The sequence below is a fragment of the Periplaneta americana genome, chromosome 8 (genome assembly GCF_040183065.1).
Source record: "Periplaneta americana isolate PAMFEO1 chromosome 8, P.americana_PAMFEO1_priV1, whole genome shotgun sequence".
Lineage (NCBI taxonomy): Eukaryota > Metazoa > Arthropoda > Insecta > Blattodea > Blattidae > Periplaneta > Periplaneta americana.
This window is the reverse complement of record NC_091124.1, coordinates 9,564,616-9,580,265: the sequence shown is the minus strand read 5'-3', so window position 1 is coordinate 9,580,265 and position 15,650 is coordinate 9,564,616. Positions and strand designations below refer to the sequence as shown.

At 36.4% G+C, this 15,650-nt stretch overlaps 1 protein-coding gene across 7 annotated transcripts in view; it reads left to right on the top strand.

Moving 5' to 3' along the window:
• Mef2 (myocyte enhancer factor 2) overlaps positions 1-15,650 on the top strand; it is a 409,979-nt gene that overhangs the window by 87,990 nt on the left and 306,339 nt on the right. For all 7 annotated transcript variants that reach the window (XM_069832390.1, XM_069832385.1, XM_069832381.1 and 4 more), the window contains one exon: positions 7,597-7,647. The gene's annotated coding sequence lies outside the window, so the exon portion shown is untranslated. The remainder of the gene's footprint in view (positions 1-7,596; positions 7,648-15,650) is intronic.

The window sequence follows — 15,650 nt, the reverse complement described above, 5'->3', positions numbered from 1 at the left end:
ACACTTAAACCCCGACCGGACCGCCCTTGCCGAGGTGCTTTCTTTCCAACACAACTATTAATGAATGAATGAATGAATGAATGAATGAATGGCGGAAATGGTAGGGGAAATATCTGAAAGGTACGCGATAACGCGTCCTTGCAAGGGAGTTTGATGCTGAGAAAAACTGAATATGTGAGATGAAGGAACTGAATTGTTGCGAAAGACGTGAGATGTATGAGAAAGTATGTCAACTTTCGTGGCTTTATATTTTTTTTTATAAATAGAGTTGGGTTATATTTCCCAGATTATAAAACAAGTGCGACTCTAGTTGAGGATTTATTGGAATTTAATAAGTTTAAAGTAGCCATTAAAGTTTCATATCATCATTCCGATCGATGCCACCCGCACGCCACTGTAACTCTAGTTCTCCCTCCACCGGCACGCCACTGAAGCCATCGTTCATTTCCGCAATTGCATGCAAAACCCTTCTGCCTCTGAAGGCCTACAGTTGTACTGCTTGCACAGACTGACCGATAAATGAATGTTGAACATTAGAGGCTCATTTAACTCATTGTGTTTAAGGATTTTGAAAGGTTTGCATCGATTTTGTAATGCGGCAATTATTCCAGTGCATGTTGCGCCAGCTAGCGCTTTATGAAATATTAACTAATGAGTTGTAAGAATGTATCACATTTACGTCCGGCTTTATAAGTCGTGATCTAGCCTAGACGAGTAGAATGTCAAATATTCAACTATCAGAACCATCATCATTACCGTGTCTGTGACTCCAGCTGGTCTTCCATTCAGGCGGTTCGTGTTCGAAACCCGCCAGCTCATGATGGAATTTGTAGTGGTAAAAGACGTTGCAGAGGAGTTTTCTCGGGTACTCCCATTTTCCTCTATGAATCCGCCAACATTCTCGACCTTTCCTTTATTTCATATATAATTTGCATCTATAGATAAAACAAAAGTAATTTTTCAACTACAGATATTAAGATTATCTATACTAATCTCACTAGAGATTTTCATTTATCTAGGGAAAATCAAAACTCGAATGTGATTTAGTTGACTATTAACCGATTAGAAGGAAGTATATAAAGATTACAAGAAATAAAGTACCGGTACTCTAATACAATAAAATATTGACTTACAAAAATACGTACTAAACTGCCTTGAAAATGTATTATTGTACCATCTCATCGTTACAAATATTCCGCTATAAAAGATGGCAGTAATGTGTTAAGATTAGCTGTTCTCTTGTTACCAGTTGTGCCAACTGTACAATCTTCATTGAACTCTATGGACGATTACTAGTCAAGTAGGCTTTGTTGATTCAGTTTTAGTTTTATTAAAACAGTTACATTCCACTTCAATCATAATTGAATAATTATAATTAACTTATATCAATATATATTTTTGGCTGATCGTGTTTTTAACAGCCTTACCGATGTTGTATGTCTTGTAAGTTAAACTTACAATACACATGCAATAAGTAAATAAATCTAATCAACTTTTATTTATTTTTATTGTGATGTACCGAAGTACATATATTTCCGTGCAGAAATTCTGCATTGCCATATGATAAAGGATTGGTGGAACGGAGAAAAATTTTCTCCGGTACTGGGGCTCGAACCCGGGTTTTCAGCTCTACGTGCTGAAGCTTTATCCACTAAGCCACACCGGATTCCAGTTCCAATGCCGGATTGAATCCTCTCAATTTAAGTTCCACCTCTTAGTTTCTCTTCATCTCGTCTTCGCCAACTTTTCCTCGATTTTGTTATAATGCATTTACTACGTTTGTATCGCAATATACTATAAAAAACTCTGATACGTGACTATCCATAATCTCATACGGCAGAAGTTATAACATAACCTAAATAATATAAACAAAATAAATGATAGAAAAGTTTTAATTAAGGGTGATGAAATAAACATGAATCATTTTAAAAAGTACAATTATTGAAAGTGCAATGTTGGCAAACAAAGAAACAAATGTTAGGGAGATGATAAAAACCAAATGCTAGGGAAGTGATAAAAATTGTAGGATAAGGAGCCATGATTGGTTGAAATACGTCGTTCCGTACCGTTTTATTGGTCAAAAGTAATATGACGTAGTAAAAATATAATAGTCATATATAACACGTAGAGAGAATCTGAGGTTGCTGATACATTCTCGAGCTACGTAGTAGCGGGTGACATTTATCTAGAAAGCACAGATTTTCCGGTGGCAGTATTTTTTGAATTGAATGGAATCTGAATAAAATTCATAAATGCGCTTAATAAAAATTATTTACACTTTTATGTGCATTTAAAATTCCAATGGCGCATTACGCTTGCCTTTTTTTTTTTTTTTTAATGGAACATGACATTTAAGCGGCCGAGCTTGGAACTACAGCGCTTTGTTGACAATATGGACGACCACGAGATCAGCTGATGTGAGCTAGCATTTGACATTAGTGTTCGCTTGGCTAACGTTGAAACATTAATTGACAACTGACGCGAAGGTTTAAAACAATACAAAAATTGACAAAGAATGAAACACGAAACGTATTAATGCTGACATTGTGTGCACAACAAATGGCGCCGAGAGAGCTACTGCGCACTCATCACGTGGGAACTGTAACTTTGGCAACTCATCCGTCCGTTGTTACCATAACAACAGGCCTCCGACGCTATGTGATAATCAGTTTTTTTTTTTTCGATTGCGGCAGTAATGTCATGTCTCGTCTTTAGAAAATATGGGCAGGGCCTATAACTGTTTCACAGCATACTGGATAATAACGGAATGATGATAAATAATAAATTGCTTTAGGAACAGTTTCGGCGACGTCTGGAAAGTAAAAACATTCAGTGTTCGGATAAGGCAGCGATCAACTTGAGCGACACGTTGTTCAAGTTACATAATCTATTCCTGATCGACAGGACTCGTATACGAAAACAGTGTATTAATTAAATTGATGTTTATTGAAAAGAAGTTTCAGTTATTAAATACACAATAATTATTGAAAACACACTAACCTTTGTGGAAAATTTTGCAATTTTTTTCGTTTGGCGTTTCTTGTGTCTCTTCCATAATTAAATGTTTGATATACAAACGAGTTGAAATTTGGTTGATATTCTCGAAATGCGTGTTATTATTCGGTTGAGAAGCTTTTATCATCTAGTCTGCTGTAAAAAAATCTGAAAGTTAGAATTTATAAAACAGTTATATTACCGGTTGTTTTGTATGGTTGTGAAACTTGGACTCTCACTCTGAGAGAGGAACATAGGTTAAGGGTGCAAATCTAGTCTTTCAGGTGAAGCTCCCTGTAAAGCAGATTTGAATAATTTCCAGGGAAAAATTGTTCCGGGGCCGGGTATCGATTCCGGGACCTCTGGTTGAACGTACCAGCGCTCTACCACTGAGCTACCCGGGAACTCCACCCGACACCGTCTCAACTTTTCCCTTTATATCCACACAACTCGCGTGGGCTGACGAAACGCCAGAGACCCACAACGAGTGCACACAATCTCTGTGTGACTTGGAATTGTGGTCACACAGAGATTGTGTTAAGGGTGTTTGAGAATAAGGTGCTTAGGAAAATATTTTGGGCTAAGCGGGATGAAGTTACAGGAGAACGGAGAAAGTTACACAACGCAGAACTGCACGCATTGTATTCTTCACCTGACATAATTAGGAAGATTAAATCCAGACGTTTGAGATGGGCAGGACATGTAGCACGTATGGGCGAATCCAGAGTGTTATTTGGGAGACCGGAGGGAAAAAGACCTTTGGGGAGGCCGAGACGTAGATGGGAGGATAATATTAAAATGGATTTGAGGGAGGTGGGATATGATGATAGTGACTGGATTAATCTTGCACAGGATAGGTACCGATGGCGGGCTTATGTGAGGGCGGCAATGAACCTTTGGGTTCCTTAAAAGCCATTTGTAAGTAAGTATTCCCTAAAATATTTATCTTCTATCATATTTTCGGCACAGTCCACATGGTTTTCACAGTATACTTTTTCTATAGGTACTTCTCCATTTCATCTTATATACCCCAATGATTTTAGAATCAATCCATGATCACGCTCTTCACAGAACTGTTGTAGTCCTGACTCCATAAATATAATAATAATAATAATAATAATAATAATAATAATAATCATAATAGTAATAATAATAATAATAATTTATTGCTAGAACAAATATACATTATTTTATTAAAAAAATCACTCTAGTATCTCCAGAAAAAGTAGGGTAAAGGTTGGTAAGACTGTGATACGAGTAGTATATATATATATATATATATATATATATATATATATATATATATATATATGTATATATGTATATATATGTATATATATATATTTTTTTTCCTCGCTGTTATTTATACTCGCTTTAATATCTTTGGTCACATCGCGAGTTAATCTTTGGTTGAAATCCGAAGGCCTGTGTACTATTATTGAGACTGGCTCTATTGTTGTAAACTAGATGGCGACTGTATATGTATGACTAATTTGTTATGAATATGATTTCGGTGATGAATGAGGCCGGTGATTTTCAGGGATGTTGTGGCCCGAATGTCCTGGCATTTGAGGAAAAACCCTGAAAAACCTCAACCAGGAAATTCAACCCGACCGGGAATGAACCCGGGCTGCGTAAGAGACCAGCATGCTGAACCCTACACCACAGAGGTGGTCTAGTAATATTATGATAGTTCTTTTCGAGAATTTATTACAATTTTACTGAGTAAACAAAGGACTGGTTTTATGCTGCAATTTGTTCACGTTGACGCAAAAAACCGATCTCCCTCTCGCTCAGTAAAATTGTAATAAATTCTCAAAAAGAACTATCACAATATTACACATCACAATATTACCAAACTTTACCCTACATACTCATGCTCATATTTTATATTTTTTCTCCTATATTTTGTGGCTTTGTGTTCTGAATTATTGAATTAATTTCGTCATTTGACGCTTGTCTGAAACGATTTGTGATGTCCACCATTGTTGCCATGTTCCAGTGCATGCTGAATCTTAGTTATGCCTTTTCAGTGAATAGGAAAAGTTGGAGCAGATAAAGCCCATAACAATAAAGGTGAACCTGAGATTGCAATAATTTTCTGACGAATCGCTGTTGTGATTGGTTCATATCTGAGGCGTTCTTTACACTTATTTGTAAAAATTGGGATGACGTAACCTAAATAGTCATATTAAATTAAGAAATTACTTAACAAAAATACATTAAAATAGGCCTAAGTATTTGAGATGTAGTCTAATATAACTTCTGGAAAAGAATACGAAAATTGATACTTTTAATCTTTGTGCAGCCGTACATCCAAGTGTAGAAAAACATATTGATGGAAGAAATGTCCGAGTTTTAGTCACAGTGACGTAACTGCATACGCACACTATATGATGCGTGCAGAAGTTACTGACTTCAACCTACGCACTTCGTTACTACTTGCTTTTTGTGTTCGTAAGGTAACTTTGCGTTCGTTTGCTTGGAATTATTTATGGAGATATTATTACTTCCTGAAACTTTTGTTTGAAGAAGACTTCGATTTGTGGTATATTTCTGTAGTTTGACAAGTAGGCCTTTTGCTCCAGAGGTATATTTTAAGAAACCTTTCGGTCTACATTGTTCTGGACAGAAGTGTTTTACTTCCTGGTAGTTTCGGGTTACAGGGCTTCTGTTTTGTGGGTTATAGGCTATAATATAACATTGGATACGTAAAGTGAAATTTTAAATGATTTTACATTACAATAATGGCCGAGTAGATCGGTTGATAAAGCAACTGGCTATGGACTGGAACGTCCCGTATTCAATTCCGGGTCGTGACTTGATTTTTCTCGTTGCCAAAACTTCCAGAATGACTCCCGGGTCTACTCAGCCTTCTGTAAAATTGAGTACCGGTTTTTTTATAGCTGAAAATTCAACATTTCCCCACCAATATGTGCTCCTACGGACAAACTACGAATGTCTTCGAAAGTTTTCATGTAGAGCTCAGTTAATTATCTTCATAATACAGTTCATACAGATGTTCAGGCCTATATTTCTATTGAAATATTAAAGAAAATTCAGGAGACAAAATAAAAACAAATTCTACTATGAAATAATCAGCAAAAATTAAGTTATCAAACATTATGAATACAAAGAACTATATAAATAGGAGAATAGTAATATGAATTTGTGTTCACTTCTGGAATAAAAAAGTATGCGATTTTTAAGAAGCATTGTGTGGAACATGGAAGATTTTATCATGTATACAGATATCATCTACTTTATTAGGCCTTTTTATTAATTTATATAAAAACTGTAAAGCATTGCAATCTCTTCTGTACGATAAAGCGGAAACGTTGAAAAATTGCAGCATAAAAGTACATATTGTGGATAGCCTAATTAATTTAAACTTTTAAAATATAAATATTTTAGGAATTTATTTTGAACTTGTTCAGGCAAATTGATATATATTTTTTGCAAAATACGAAAAATCACTAGAGCAGTCTTCTTACTGATTGATAGTGAATTCCCGTTTATGTTAACTGATTTCAAATACAGACTCATATGCATAACTTCCGTTTGTGTTGTAGTACTGAAAATATATACATTTCCTTTACTAGTTTAGGAGAAACATCTATACACAGAAAGAAGCATGCCGAAAATCCTTGATTCTTTTTGTATCAGTAATACTGAAATGTATTTCCTTGTCTCCAAATGTATTTATGTACTGTAGCACCACAGTATGTATTGTCCCATTATACTTCGTACGAGAAAATAGAAATAACTATCCTGCCTAGACAAAACACGGATTGTATTCATAATACAGTATTATCAAGTATAATAAGCGAACTATTTAAAACACATAGGATATAATACGGAATTTAATCAAGAAAAGAAGAATAAGAAAGAAATTAAATACAATCATAAATCCATAGAGGGGAATTCTTTGAAAAAATGCTCTGATTTTTAAGAAATTAGAAAAAATAGAAAGTTCAATAATTTTACTATTTCTAAATGTTTTCATTTTCTTTTTTTTGTCTTTAAAAGGACAACTTCCCCATTAACAATTTTAAAATATTTCGTAAAAAAATTCGGAACATAAAAACTCATTAGAGTGTTAAATGTTATGTTTTATTTAACGACGCTCGCAACTGCAGAGGTTATATCAGCGTCGCCGGATGTACCGGAATTTTGTCCCGCAGGAGTTCTTTTACATGCCAGTAAATCTACTGACATGAGCCTGTCACATTTAAGCACACTTAAATGCCATCGACCTGGCCCGGGATCGAACCCGCAACCTTGGGCATAGAAGGCCAGCGCTATACCAACTCGCCAACCAGGTCGACTCATTAGAGAGTGATAAGATGATGAACAGATGACACTTGCAGTATTTAATGATTATCTATGAACGTATTATGGTGAATAGAAGAGTTTGAATGACAAACAAACCCGATTGCTGTAATAATGCAAAATGTATTTTTGTTTTGAATAAACTTGAGAGAGTGACAATTTCAAAATATACCTTTCTTTTCTGATAACCTAGTTCTAGTACATAATTTTCTTATTGCAAATAGTGATCCACCCACCCGCTGAGCTTCACATTGCTTTCCTCTGTTGCAGGGTCTATACAATGAGACAATGGACCGGTGTTCTCTCTGTGGTTTCCTTCAGGTAAGTGCTAGCACAATCCCCATCCAATATACAATAGCTTAGTATTAGTACTGTTCGCCTTTGTCATTAGTTCTACTGCAGATTTCACGATAAATACGAAGAACAGTATTCGACAGAAAAATTGCCACGTGTGCGTTGTACCCATCATCCTTGTCTAATGTGCCATAGCCGAAGACTCCGGCTAGGCCTTTTTTCTAACAGGGATAAGCAGCCATTAATAACTAGTAAATAATAAATAATGTCAGAAAAAGTGAAATGTTACTTTGAACAAATTTTAAAAAATGCAATAAACATGAACAGCAAAGGAAAATAGATCTAGTTGACTTCATACATACATACATACATACATACATACATACATACATACATACTCGTATAACCAATGACAATATCCTATAACATTAAACTTCAATAAGACTTAATGTAAACCGTATATAAAACTAATGCAGGTCTAATAAAAAAAATAATAGCTGCCCGATCTGTTTAGATTAACTGCTTATAGGCTATATGTATTAGTTTCAGTGTAACCAACTCAGTTATTGAAAACCCGCTATGAAACAATGCAGAAGTCGCTAAATTGTTATTGAATTGAATTGAAAGAGGAGAATTGGTAGGACAATTTTAAAAGGTACGCAAAAGATCTAACGTTGGATGTATTATTTTGCGAATTTAGTTTATATCTTCAACGGGCACTGTTATTATTATTATTATTATTATTATTATTATTATTATTATTATTAGTATCTTTATCTTGATTATGATGATTACCACGAGCGTGTAGTGTAAGACTGCTCGTCGTTGCTGGCACAGGCCACGCATCGCTGTCGTCTCCAGCACTTTCTGTTAGAAAGTCAGGCAGCCGTGAAAATCGTTTTGTAGTCACATCAAAGCGCAGCGCGGCCATGACCACACAGATCCGCTCGTCACTGTCGAGCGCTGCTCAACTTCATAAGAGAAATTCGCCCTTAATAAAGTGCGCAGTCCTATCCCACGACCAGCGAAAGTAAATCAGTGTCGCTCCTCTGACGGATTGCGACTCATTCTCTTACATTGTCATTGTTACATCAGCCTTTGCAGCATGGCCGTAGCTTAGTTAAACTTTCGGTTTCACACCCAAAGGTGGGCGGGATTAGATCCTAAGGTTATTTAGGGATCGGGTGCATGTCATTTAATATTTGCCTTTATATCCAAAAATCGCTGATTGAAATACACCAAGTGTGACTCCATGGCTCTGACCTTATTCTGTCTCTACGACTCCACAGTTTAGATCTTACTTTGACTCTACGACTCCGATTTTATTCTGACTCTGCGATTCCGATGTTACTCTGACTCCACGGCGCCTATTTTACTTTGAATCCCAGCCCGGTCTTATTATGATTCCACGACTCCGACGTTATTCTGACTCCACGACTTCTATCTTACTCTGATTCCTAGGTTTCGACCTTACTTTGACTCCACGACTCCGATCTTACTTTGACTCCACGACTTCGATCTTATTCTGACTTCACGACGCCTGCCTTCCTCTGATTCTTAGGTTTCGGCCTTACTTTGACTCCACGACTCCGATCTTACTTGACTCCACGACTCCGATGTTATTCTGACTCCACGACTTCAATCTTACTCTGACTCCACGACTTCTACCTTATTCTGATTCCTATGTTTCGACCTTACTTTGAGTGCACGACTCCGATCTTACTTGACTCCACGACTCCGATGTTATTCTGACTCCACGACTTCGATCTTATCCTGACTCCACGACTTCTACCTTACTCTGATTCCTAGGTTTCGATCTTACTTTGACTGCACGACTCCGATCTTACTTTGACTCCACGACTCCGATGTTATTCTGACTCCACGACTTCGATCTTACTCTGACTCCACGACGCCTGTCTTACTTTGAATTCACAACTCGACCTAATTCTGACTTCACGACTCCGGCCTTACTCTATGTCTCCACGACTTCCACCTCACTCTGTCTCCTTGATTTCCACCTTAGTCTGACTCCTCGACTTCTACCTTATTCTGATTCCATGACTTCAACCTTACTCTGACTCCACGACTTCAACCTTACTCTGACTCCATGACTTTAACCTTGCTCTGACTCCTCGACTTCCACCTTATTTTGATTCCACGATTTCGATCTTACTCTGTCTCCACGACTCCGGCCTTACTCCAACTCCACCACTCTGATCTTACACTGACTCCACGACTCCAGCTTTACTCTGATTCCGCAATTCTACCTTACTGACTACACGATTTCGACCTTACTCTGTCTCTGACTATAAGACTCACCTGTCAGTCCTTACTCTAGCTTCACGACTTCGAATCTACTCTACCACCGCGATTCCGACTCCAGTTCCAGAGCTCGGCTTGTAGTCTAATCATATTTGCCCATTTTAAATCTCAGCTTAATATTCTTCTGCAGCATTGGATACTAAAACCAGAATGAAATAATTTTAGTTCTTGATGCTTATGTAAATGGCAATGCCACGGTACTATTTGTAATCTGTAATGTGAGAATAGCACATTGAAGTTGTTTTCACACCATTGTGGTTTTATTACTGTGTGTTCAAAGAAAATCATAAGAATAAACAATATGCAACGTGACCTTACTCCAATGTACCCACGCATAGGCCTACTCTAAAGGACCCTACTATGCCTACATATTGCTATTTTTGTGGCTACCAATGCAAGATATAGTAGGTTTCACTACAAACTGTTGTTATTAATGGTCGTCATTTAGCTTCATTATTCCCACATCATGGCACTCAACACGTCATTGAATCTCTCTGAGCGTGAAGGTGTTGGCTGATCGTACGGTAGCATAAGTATTGAAAGAGTATTTTTAAAGATTTTATGTGGAGGTCGAAATCGGTAACAAAATTGTTTCCGACGCAGATATTCTGTCCACAGTTTGCCGAGAACAATGGACTTCTAAAAAGTTCCTGTGTACAGTATATTCATTTTAAAAATCGATTTCGAGTTTCTGTGAGCAGTCCGGGTCGAGATACACTTACTTTTCAATTTAAATATCGAAAGTATAAGGTTAATTTAAGTAAGTTCCCAATTTGAAATGGCTGTAGAGTAGTTTTCTGAGCGAAAGTGACATGAATCTGCTTATCTTGTTCTTTGAGTTCGAAACGCATTTTCTTTTTATAGGAATAGAGTCGAAACTGTTTCCTCAGAATTCGACACATGTTAATTAACTCAAATAAATAAATAAATAAATAAATAAATAAATAAATAAATAAATAAATAAATAAGTAAATAAATAAGTAAATAAATAAATAAATAAATCAGTGAGTGAATGAATGAATAAATAAATAAGTAAATGAACAAAAACTACAATAAATAAGAGAATTATTTACTTTAATAACATCAACAAAGATTCATTATTTGTTTGTTTAATTGTTTCATTTAACATATTTATATATTTATTTATTTACATGACAAGCAACGCCCAGTTACAATGTTCGTGACTTACAATTTACAGAATGTAAAATACATAAACGAAGAAAATGAAACCTGCATTATTAAAAACAGAAACAAAATAGAAAAGAGAGAAAGGAAAAAACATTGAAAATAAGGTGTGAAAACTGATTGAAATTAACTAATAATACTATTCTGCAAAATATTATGATTAAGCTGCGGATTTTTAGGCACTAAAACAGTTGAATTAGGCAGGCAAAATAGGCATTCAAAATTCTAAAATAGGCATTTAAAAAGACACTAACAATTTCTAATTCTTAATGGCTAACACGACTATAGCGTAGCATTATACACTACTTTCTATAGTAATGTCATTATGGCAGTGAATAACTAAGTATTCGTCCAAATGTTGTGCTGAGAACTGATGTCTATTGTCTGTAAGAATGTTCTTAAATTGGGAGAAACTCCCTTCCACTTCACATGATGTGATGGGGCAATACTTCAGGGATCCAGTCTCAGCTGGGGACCAAACCAGTCGGAACGCAGTAATGTCAATGTGTTTTCCAATCAGTGCTTCTAATGACTTTTGCTTTGGCATATCTCCACGGTATACTTCACGTATTACAGCAGAAAACTCAACTCCATACTTAATTCACAAACTCACAAAACGGATACAAAGTTTAAAACAACTTCCCTAGTCAACTACCACAATGATTCATGCGGCTTTCGAAATACATTTTTTCTTATTGATTGATTTCAAATTATTCGATTTTTCCTCGCTCTGGTGGCAGTAAAACGTAATACACAGAATTATCGATAGTTCTATATCACTTCCCTCTGCTGGATAAAAAAGAAACAAATTACAGGTTCAAAAAATATCTATAGAATGGTCAGTAAATTCAAGTATAATATGTGCAGTGCTTGGGAAAAGTGACATAAGTCAGTTTTCACAAACCTTTTTTGATAATTTATTGACAACTTACACTGGTTTATGTCGATTTGATTTTTTTCTGTATGAATTATTATAATGGGAGGAATACCTACGTATTTTTTTCCAAGCGCCAAATGTTCCGTAAGTTGTGAATAAATTATCAAAAAAGGTTTGTAGAAACTGACTTGTGTCACTTTTCCCGAGCACTACAGATATATAATATGGATATTTAGGCAACTTTCAGGCATTTATAAGCAAATAGGCATTTACTAGTGAAATAGGCAATTATAGGCACTATAGAATTCGCATATAATACTCACAATGTCTTAAAATGGATATGTACAGGTAACCTAAAATCTTCCGCCTTCAGGTTAAGGATTAAAATAGGCATATAGGCATAAATCCGCAGCTTAATTATGATAAGTAGCTTAATATCAAAGACGGACATCTGACCTCAATCGAAATTTAGATAGCTGTGCTTTTTTATACAATTTTTCATTCTCTTTCCAGTTATAGTGAAACCATATGCAAACTCTAACACTACATTTATAAAATAAATTGTGTAAAATATTACAAAGAACACTGTGAATTAAAAAACTGCCTCTAGATCAAAACTATGGAGACGACAGATGTCCGTCTTTGATATTAAGCTACTCAATTGTTCTCTATTTAGAAACTTTCATATTTGAAATATCAATATTCCGATGAGGATGTAGTTTATTATACGAGTATAATTGCAACATTTGAAGAACTGGAGAATTTTTGCCCTAGGTATGAAAAATAAATTTCGAAATTTTGTATTAAGCTTGGGTGCATATAATGTTATATAATTAAATGCTGAAACTGATCAGGGAGAGAAAAATAAATTGGATGGGTCACTGGCTGAGAAGAAAATACCTGCTGAAGGATGCACTGGAACGAATTGTGGAGAGTTCGGGGCAGAAGGAACTATCAAATAATGGGCGACATTAACATATGTGGATCAGATGCGGAGACTAAGAGGAAGGCAGAAAATAGAGAAGACTGGAGAATGATGGGTTTGCAGTGAAAGACCTGCCATTGGGCAGAACACTATGAATGAATGACATAACATAAACTATTGCAGTTCAACTAATTATTGATAATTTTATGAAGAAAGTTTGAAGAATGACAATAGCGTCTAATTTGCAAACTAGTGAAATGGAAATGTTGAAGCATTTAAGTGGAATAATTGTTATAAAGTCTATAATTTGACCATTTTAGATATTTAGTTTGAATTTTTTCTAGTAACAGTATACCAGTGCCTTTGATGTTACTTTTACAACATTTGCAGAGCATATTTCAGCAGTGTTAACTTCATTTCTTTTATATTTCGAGGCATTTAAGTAGTAGTAAAGTTTCGCGATCTCATACTTAATTTTAGCTTGACTTTCCTTGGCAGGAAAGAAAGCCGGTGATTTCATATCCTACATTTATTAACGCTAGTAGTAGAACTCTATAACTGAAAGGACTTCAAGCAAAATGTACTAATCATTTCTTGTCCCGACCAAATTAAACTCTGCTAGTCTTCAGTCTCGTCTATCATCTCAGAAGTGTCCAATAAGTTTTGCAGTTGAAAGCGTCGTTATATAACATAATAATCGATTCAGGACTGGTCTTATATTATTCGTGATAATAAAATGCTTGTAGAACAAGTTTCCTCTTTGTAATTGAGTTCCCCTGTTACTTATTCCAACATTTCTTCACGATCACAGTACAGTAACCTCACCGTCTCGGAATACTCTGTGTAGTTAGAAGCGGACGTTACGTAAAGAATTACTATTAGCTGTTTCTATGTGTTCCGCATCGTAGCCGCGTAGTTTTAGGGTACAGAACGATTATTTAGTCCTGACAGCTCAGCGGCGCGAAAGAGGGGAAGTAATAGGAGTAGTGGGGAGTGTTCCGGAATAGAGATAAGGGCGAGCGGTCGGTAAAGGAATGCAGTACAGCTTAACTGTACTGGAAACACAACGCAATACCGCATGCGTTACATCCGACCGCTCTGACTGCAGGCAACAGACTAACCTGAACATCCCTTGGCGTAACTTAATGGACTCGCCTGACCCAGGCACATATTGCCGGCGACTGTCAGAACTGAACTAAATATTCGTATCGTACTCATGGTGAAGAAAATTTTGTCATGAAATTTCGGCCAGTGTTTGGAACCGATATCTATCCAGCATTGTATGAATTTGGAGAGCTACAGTGAGTAGCGAAATCTGGTAAGCTGTATCGGCGGGGACTCATTGTGCTGACCTCTCACCTCTGCTGAAGCATATAATCGTGAGGTCACCAGTCAGCCCGTAGGCCTTGTCCCTTCATGGGATGTCACGTCACGGATATGCCTAAGTAGTGGTGGTAGTACACAACACACAAACCGGCGTAGCTCAGTCGTCTAGGCGCTTGCCTGCCGGTCAGGAGTTGCTTTCGGGCGCAAGTTCGATTCCCGTTTAGGCTGATTACCTGGTTTGGGTTTTTTCCGAGGTTTTCCCCAACCGTAAGACAAATGACAGGTAATCTATGGCGAATTCTCGGCCTTATTTCGCAAGTATCTCACTAGCATCAATTCCATCGGCGCTAAATAACCTCGTAATTGATACAGCGTCGTTAAATAACCAAGTAAAAAATACCGGTACATAAAACACAATTTTAGGGATGATATATGAAAGGTTTATCATCACATTAATAATATTATCTCATTTTTTATTTGAGGGTTAATGATTTCGTGCACGGTACCACAAAATTCTAGCTTCTTGACTGCGATTTGAGTTGGAAAATTTTGGTACTGTTGGCAACACTGGATTTCGTTTAGCGCTGTAATGTTCGCGATACTGTCGTGTGTCGTCACTTCGAAGAGCTACTCTACTTTTCTGATGTCGCAAGGATATAAAACATACATGCTGTTACGTTAAAATCTGCATACATTATAAATTCTTCTGCAGAATTAGTTCCAATTCTTAGAAAGCTCATTTCTGGGCTTAATATTCTTGTTTTTCGACCCACGGACAATATTCAGTTGTCATTACCTTAAAAAGAATAAGATCCCTTTTGCAACTTTAAAACACTCTTACGGAATAAGTCATTTGCTTTTCCTTTGTATGGTTTTTGAGTAACTCTGTAAACGTGTTGAAGCTTGTTTCCTAACAAATCTGTTTAGTTGTGAGTTGGCTACTATTAAGTGAAATATTTGTTGTTAAAGTTTGGGGGTCAGTACACCGGTGAAAAAGATGTGAAACGCGATAAGTCAGCAATTTGTCCTGAGGGACCATGCGTTCCAAACCATACCGAGTAAGTGCTTTTGTTTTCTACTGTGTAGTTTCTAAACACTTCCAGGTAGAAGGGTAAGGGTTGTCATTGGCGTGGAAAACAGTTACACTCATTGCAATAGAACATTTGCCAAGTCGATGTTTTGTGTTGCACTAAATCATCTTATCAAGCGTCAGGATGATTCAGATGTTGGCGCCATATTCACTGCCCTCCTAGCGTCAATTTCTTTGGTAATGAGCTAATGATAATGACATTATGGGCCTGATATTTGATGACGTTATATTTTCTTGGTATATCCTAGGTAACTTTTGTGTGATTGATCGTCATCCTGATGGTTATAGAGAATGTATTGCAGTGT